Source organism: Gymnogyps californianus, chromosome 26 (assembly GCF_018139145.2).
Source record: "Gymnogyps californianus isolate 813 chromosome 26, ASM1813914v2, whole genome shotgun sequence".
Classification (NCBI taxonomy): domain Eukaryota; kingdom Metazoa; phylum Chordata; class Aves; order Accipitriformes; family Cathartidae; genus Gymnogyps; species Gymnogyps californianus.
In genome coordinates this window covers 1438677-1446299 of record NC_059496.1, presented here as the reverse complement: position 1 = coordinate 1446299, position 7623 = coordinate 1438677, and the positions used below count along the sequence as shown (strand labels likewise).

Sequence of the window (7623 nt, the reverse complement as noted above, 5' to 3'; positions counted from 1 at the left end):
GCTTGGGTACCTCTTCTCCGGAATTCAGTTTTCCCCGCCCTTCTCTCCCAAGTTCACATCTGCTTGTAAGTCTCCTGTCTAACAGACCCTTTGCAGTGCCTTCAACAACAAAGCTAGTAACTCCTGGCCACTCTTGGTCAGTGGAAAGAGATGGACTGTCCAGGACAGAATTGTCTCATCAGAAAGCAAATGTTTCAGGGAGTTGAGACCACTAATCCTGTTCAGTGTCCATTCTTCCTTGGGGTGAAGAAACAATCTATGGCACAATGCATTCCCCTAAAGGCTTTTTGCACAACGGGGCTTTTCTCTCTGGCCCATCTTTCCGTTGCTTGAAAGTAGGACATGGCTAACGCCTATGCCAGCTACTACTGGGAATACCTTCATGTGTCATAATCTAGTGTGAGCAAATGAACATTCTCTTTCATTCCACAGAAACAGGCACCTCAATGCGGCAACTCGTCTCTCTAATCAGAGGAGGTTCTTCTAAGAAGCAGTTTGGCCCTGTATTGGGTTTGCGTGGCAAGGTTTTGGTAGCGGGGGGGCCTATAGGGGTGGCTTCTGTGAGAAGCTGCTAGAAGCTTCCCCTATGTCTGATAAAGTTAATGCTAGCGGGTTCCAAGACGGACCCGCCGCTTGCCAAGGCCGAGCCAATCAGTAACAGTTGTAGCGCCTCTGTGATAACATATTTAAGAAAAGCAAAAAAAGTTACAGGGGAGTAGCAGTTGCAGCCAGAGAGAGCAGAGTGAGAAGATGTGAGAGAAACAACTCTGCAGACACCAAGGTCAGGGAAGAAGGAGGGGGAGGAGGTGCTCCAGGCGCCGGAGCAGAGAGAGATTTCCCCTGCAGCCCGTGGTAAAGACCATGGTGAGGCAGGCTGTCCCCCTGCAGCCCATGGAGGTCCATGGTGGAGCAGATATCCACCTGCAGCCCGTGGAGGACCCCATGCCGGAGCAGGGGGATGCCCGAAGGACGCTGTGACCCCGTGGGAAGCCCGCGCTGGAGCAGGCTCCTGGCAGGACCTACGGACCCGTGGCCCCGTGGAGAGAGGAGCCCACGCTGGAGCAGGTTTGCTGGCAGGACTTGTGACCCGCGGGGGACCCACGCTGGAGCAGTCTGTTCCTGAAGGACTGCACCCTGTGGATGGGACCCACGCTGGAGCAGTTTGTGAAGAACTGTAGCCCGTGGGAAGGACTCATGTTGGAGAAGTTTGTGAAGGACTGTCTCCCGTGGGAGGGACCCCACGCTGGAGCAGGGAAGAGTGTGAGGAGTCGTCCCCCTGAGGAGGAAGGAGCGGCAGAAACAATGTGTGATGAACTGACCCAACCCCCATTCCCCGTCCCCCTGCGCCGCTCGGGGGGAGGAGGTAGAGAAATCAGGAGTAAAGTTAAGGCTGGGAAGAAGGGAGGGGTGGGGGGAAGGTGTTTTAAGATTTGGTTTTATTTCTCATTATCCTGCTCCGATTTGACTAGCATTAAATTAAACTAATTTTTCCCCAAGTCGAGTCTGTTTTGCCCGTGACGGTAATTGCTGAGTGATCTCCCTGTCCTTATCTCAACCCATGAGCCTTTCGTTTTATTTTCTCCCCCTGTCCAGTTGAGGAGGGGGAGTGATAGAGCGGCTTGGTGGCACCTGGCATCCGGCCAGGGTCAACCCACCACAGTCCCTCTTGAAGAACCTGTTCCTGCCCTTTCACTAGGAATAGTGCTCCTAAACCAGTGTGATTTCAGTCAAATGAGGGAAAACCTCCATGTTGTTTCTGGCAGGGATTTCTTCCCAACTCCTTTTTACAACAAACACAGAAGCGCATGCCCTTCCTCAGCTTCCCTTCCTGCCAAGTGGGAAAAAGAAGGTCCTACAGCACTTCATGGAGAAAGAGGAATGGGACAACCGGACATCACCAGTGGAGTTCCTCCTGCTGGGACTGAGTAATGTCCCCAAGCTTCAGATGCCTCTCTTTCTCCTCTCTCTCATGATCTACATGGTGACCGTGTTTGGCAACATCCTCACTGTTGTGCTGGTGGTGGGCAGATCGGCATCTTCACACTCCCATGTACGTCTTCCTGGGGAATTTCTCCAGTGTGGAAATCTGCTATACCTCCACTATCCTGCCCAGGCTGCTGGCCAGCTTCCTAACCAGGGACAGAAGCATTTCTGCTCAAGGCTGCATGACACAGTTCTTTTTCTTTGGCTGTTTTGCAGGTACTGAGTGTTATCTTCTGGCCACCATGTCCTATGATCGGTACTTGGCCATATGTCAACCCCTGCTCTATGCAAGCCTCATGAACTGGAAGGTCTGCCTCCAGCTGGCGGCTGGGTCCTGGCTAGCAGGATTACTAATGTCTCCCATAGTCACTGGACAATTTTCCAAGTTACAGTTCTGTGGTCCCAATGCAATTGATCACTTCTTCTGTGATTTTGCCCCATTGCTAGAGCTTGCCTGCAGTGACACCACGGTGCTTAGACTGGTTACTTTCATCATCTGCTTCCTGGATGTAGTCTTCCATTTGTATTCACATTGCTATCCTATATCTGCATCATAGCTGTGATCCTGAGGATCCCAACCACCATGGGTAGGCAGAAGGCCTTCTCCACCTGCTCCTCTCACCTCATCGTGGTCACTGTTTTCTATGGTACCCTCATCGTTGTCTCTATGATACCCAGGACAGCCTCACTGAGGCAGCTCAATAAAGCGCTCTCCTTTTTCTACACCATCCTCACACCCATGGTCAATCCACTCCTCTACAGCCTGCGGAACAGGGAGGTCAAGGGCGCTCTAGGAAATGCACTCAGAAAAACTGTGGTCTGCATCGAGCGCTCATACTAGTTGAGATCCACCAGGAATAAACAGGTTGTGGATGTCTTTTGATCAAGTGTGGACCACTCGTAAGCGCATATTTTGTGTACCAGCTGTATCTTTAGAAGTGCAGAATCTTGGGACTGTTTGTGGAATGAGAAGGGGGAGAAGGGAATCTGTGTCTTAAGGAAATACAGGACTGGTGTTGAAAAGTGTAAAAACGTTCCCTGGCTTTCTTCCTTCTTTAGCGTCAACACAATTGTGATCCTGTAAGTGGGAGCTGTTGAAATGCCACACCTGCCCAAGAGTGGGAGAAAACTTACTCTGAACACGCTGTTCTCTCTTCCATTACCCAGCCAAGCTGAACGGTGGGATTCCTGCATGTCTGGGATTCCTCAGGGCATCTCCATATTGGCAGTGAGAAGTGGGCAGCTGAATAAAGCCCTTCCACAGGACATGTCTAAACCCGAGTAGATGAATCCCATCCCTCATGTTCTCTGGGCTTTCTAGCAGAGGGGAACTGTGAAAGCTAGTCTGATAGGGTCAGCCCCTCTGAAAAAAAAGTAGATCCTTCTTCAGAAGAAAGGTACACAAGCTGGGTCTCAGCTTCCCAATTTTTTAACACCGAAATCATTACTTGCCCCTTCTTTCCTTCTCCTAATCCGACCCCCCTCCCCAATGTAATTACTTCTTTCTTTCCCAGTGGCTGGCTTAGATATGCAAACTGAGTCCTCCTATCTTCTTCTTTCTTGCAAAAGAGAGCAAGGTCAGCTCATGGGGCATGTGACGGGTACACTTGACCCCTAGCCGTACTGACTAAGGAGCAACAGGCCTCACGCCCGGTGGTGAACTTGTGAGCTGGTAAGCTCCTGGCTCACGTACAAGGGAGTGAAGGTGCCTGTATTGGGTTTGTGTGGCAAGGTTTTGGTAGCGGGGGGGGCTACAGGGGTGGCTTCTGTGAGAAGCTGCTAGAAGCTTCCCCTATGTCCGATAAAGGTAATGCCAGTGGGTTCCACGACGGACCCCCGCTGGCCAAGGCCGAGCCAATCAGCAACAGGGTAGCGCCTCTGGGATAACATATTTAAGAAAGGGAAAAGAAGTTACAGGGGAGTAGCAGTTGCAGCAAGAGAGAGGAGTGAGAAGATGTGAGAGGAACAGCTCTGCAGACACCAAGGTCAGTGAAGAAGGAGGGGGAGGAGGTGCTCCAGGCGCCGGAGCAGAGATTCCCCTGCAGCCCGTGGTGAAGACCATGGTGAGGCAGGCTGTCCCCTGCAGCCCATGGAGGTCCACGGTGGAGCAGATATCTACCTGCAGCCCGTGGAGGACCCCATGCCGGAGCAGGGGGATGCCCGAAGGAGGCTGGGACCCCGTGGGAAGCCCGCGCTGGAGCAGGCTCCTGGCAGGACCTGTGGCCCCGTGGCCCCGTGGAGAGAGGAGCCCACGCTGAAGCAGGTTTGCTGGCAGGACTTGTGACCCCGCGGGGGACCCACTGGAGCAGTCTTTCCTGAAGGACTGCACCCTGTGGATGGGACCCACGCTGGAGCAGTTCGTGAAGAACTGTAGCCCGTGGGAAGGACTCATGTTGGAGAAGTTCGTGGAGGACTGTCTCCCGTGGGAGGGACCCCACGCTGGAGCAGGGGAAGAGTGTGAGGAGTCGTCCCTCTGAGGAGGAAGGAGCGGCAGAAACAACGTGTGATGAACTGACCCAAACCCCCATTCCCCATCCCCTTGCGCCGCTCAGGGGGGGAGGAGGTAGAGAAAATCAGGAGTAAAGTTAAGGCTGGGAAGAAGGGAGGGGTGGGGGGAAGGTGTTTTAAGATTTGGTTTTATTTCTCATTATCCTGCTCTGATTTGACTAGTAATAAATTAAACTAATTTTTCCCCAAGTGAGTCTGTTTTGCCCGTGACAGTAATTGCTGAGTGATCTCCCTGTCCTTATCTCAACCCATGAGCCTTTCGTTTTATTTTCTCCCCCTGTCCAGTTGAGGAGGGGGAGTGATAGAGTGGCTTTGGTGGGCACCTGGCATCCGGCCAGGGTCAACCCACCACAGCGATGTTGCCTGTCACTCCCTCACTGGGCTGCTGGTTACTCTCTCCCTCCCCCATCATTCTTCGTTTAAAGCCCCCATTATGAGGGCAGCCATCCTGGCCCATTTTCTCCCACTATTTCATGGTCACTACAGCCAAGGCTCACACTCGTTTTCACATCCCTGATCAGCACTCCCTCTTTTGCAAAGATCAGATGGAGGTGAGCATCACCTTTGGTTGCCTACCTGGCATCGGTGCAAAGAGGTTTTACCAAGAGACCCCAGACACCTGCTGGACAGTAGGCATCCTGCTCTGCTTCCCTTCCAGTGAGTGTCAGGGTCTCTCAAGGCCCTAATGAGACCTGACGTCATTGATCTGGAGACTTCCTTGAGTTGCTTACATGAGGCTTTGTCCAATTCCTTACCCTGATTGCAGTTGCTTTGTCTCCCACCGTGATATCACACCAGCAGGTCTCTTCTCTGACCCTCACCCACAAGGGCTCACCCAACCTATTCCACATCCCATAGAGAAGCTCCATACATACGAGAAGCTCCTGCACACAGAGGACATTTGCCTCCTGATCATTCCAGCCCGTCTCTCCTCAGAAGCCTGTATGCACCATTGCAGCACCACTAGCAGTGTGAGCTGTCCCACCACTCCTCCCCATCGATTCCACTGATGGCAAAACTCTGTGATGGCACGTGGGACTCCAGCTCCTCCTGCCTGTACCCCAGGCTGAGGGCATTGGTGCGCCTTTGGGCTGCATCACCTCAGCTAGGGAACTGGGCTCAGGCTTGTCACAGGCCAACACAGTACCAAGTGCCCAAGACCCAGGAGGTGCAAATGCTCTGCTTGAGACCAGAGCCACGCTGGGTGGATGGCAGATGGCAAAGTAAAGGCACAGAAAGAGGAAACGCTGCTCTCCCCAAGGCCAGAGAGAAACTGGCCGGGGATGTGCACCCTGGCAGGAGAGGGCTTTGCCGTCTGTGGGGTCTCTGCAGCCCCTGAGGGCCTGTGGTGGATGCAAGCTGATCTCAAGGAAGGACAGTTGCTGCTGAAAATGTCCTTGAGCGTGGACATCCTGTGATCCAGGAACACTGTGACAATCCTTGGACTGTTCCTTGAGGGTATCATCAAGAGGGTGAGTAAAGGACTGTTGAAAGAAGAACCAGCAGAGTTTAGGAGTAGGCAAACGAGTGGAGATCCCGACGTGATGTCCTTCCTGTTCATGAACTGCCCTGCATCTACTGGATGGAGGTGGGTCAGACCTTGCCTCACTCCAGTGGCGAGAGAGTGGCTGGCCAAAAGAAACTGAATCTGTCTGAGATGCCATCTGGGGTGTCAGTCACCCACCCTCTCTGGACAGGGATGCCTTTCCTGTAGCTCCTGTGCTGTCCTGACCAGCCACACGCAGTTGTGCTCTACAGCCCTGGCATCTTCTGTAGCACTACAGGCCTGTGTTTGGCCAGTGAGTAGCTGCCCTGGATTTAGTTAGGCAATGTCGGGATGTCCGTGAGACAACTGCAGTTACAGTCGATGGCAATCGAGTATATACAGCTGATGGAGAAATAACATTTTAAAAAAGGACTGAGCTATCCCTAGGGCACATGAATCCATTTGACCAGCTGCCTCCCTCAACAGGCTGTCCTGAACATCATGAGTAGGGAAAAGTGCAGTTTTCCTCAAGGTGGGCATCTGCTGTTGGCCAAAGGAATTCCCCACCAGCCTTCAAGGTGATGCCCCCAGATGCTGTTCTTTCTCTATGAACTGCTCCGTTGTTAGAGTTTGCCTTGCCTGCACTTATCTTGGACCACCTCTGAGACTTCCACTGTCACCAGGTGCATGCATCTGAGAAGCTCACTCCTGGCCTCCATCTCCATTAATTTGCATGGGAGCTGAGACAAGGAGCTCACATGCAGATGCCTATTTTCTAAAATCACAGAAAGGCACACCTGAACTGAGGCAAGAGGAATCCCAGCTCCTGAGGGTTGTGGCAGGCATGGGAGAGAGCTGAGTCCCTTCCAGCCCCACGACTACAGACCCAGGATGAGATGCCTCGCTTGACTTAGTGGAATCCTTTCTCTCACCAGGGGTAAAGGAGATTCCTCCCTGCCACTGTCTGCGTATGCTGCTAATGCTGGGACACAGAAAGGTGACTCTCATGCCCAACTCTTTTCCGAATAGGAGAAATGCCACTGCTGGAAGAAGTGTCTCTCCCCAGCTGAGGGAGGGAACATCAGGGATTGCTTCAGCCTGTTTCACAGCAGGTTCCCCTGGAGCTCCAGGGACACCTTGAGGGAGCCCAGAGGGGGCAGAGAAAGTGCTGCCTTGGGCTGGTCCTCTGCTGCTGAGCTGGGCCAGGCTCCTGGGACAGAGGGAGCTCACGGCAAGTGGGCAGCACTGCAGAGAGACAGCTCTGCCCCAGTAGCTCCTCTGCAAAGCGCAGCAGGGCTGAGGGCACTGCCTGCAGGCACCGAGGGGAGAGGAGCAAGGCAGAGAGAGGTTAGAGGCAATCTGTGGTGGGAGGATGCTGAGAGCTCACGGGAGAGAAATCTTCACAGTCCTTAACACGGTATGTTTCTGGCTGCAGGGCAAATCAGCTGCGGTTCCTGGAGGGATCTCTTAAAGCTGGCACATCGCACAGCCTGTGGGATCTTTCAGGAGGATTCTGACAGCTCTCTAGTGGAGAAGAGGAGGACGTGCTGCAGAGCAGGGCTTCCCTGCTGCACCGTCAGAGGACAGGGTATGACCGCTGCCTTCTCTCAGGGACAGCTGCAGGACTGTGAAGCCAGGTGTGCAGC

General features: G+C 53.3%; 1 pseudogene; it reads left to right on the top strand.

Annotated features, from left to right (window-relative positions):
• The first annotated feature begins 1864 nt into the window (after nucleotides 1-1864).
• LOC127025971 (olfactory receptor 1020-like) lies at nucleotides 1865-2824 on the top strand (annotated as a pseudogene).
• The last annotated feature ends 4799 nt before the right edge of the window (nucleotides 2825-7623 follow it).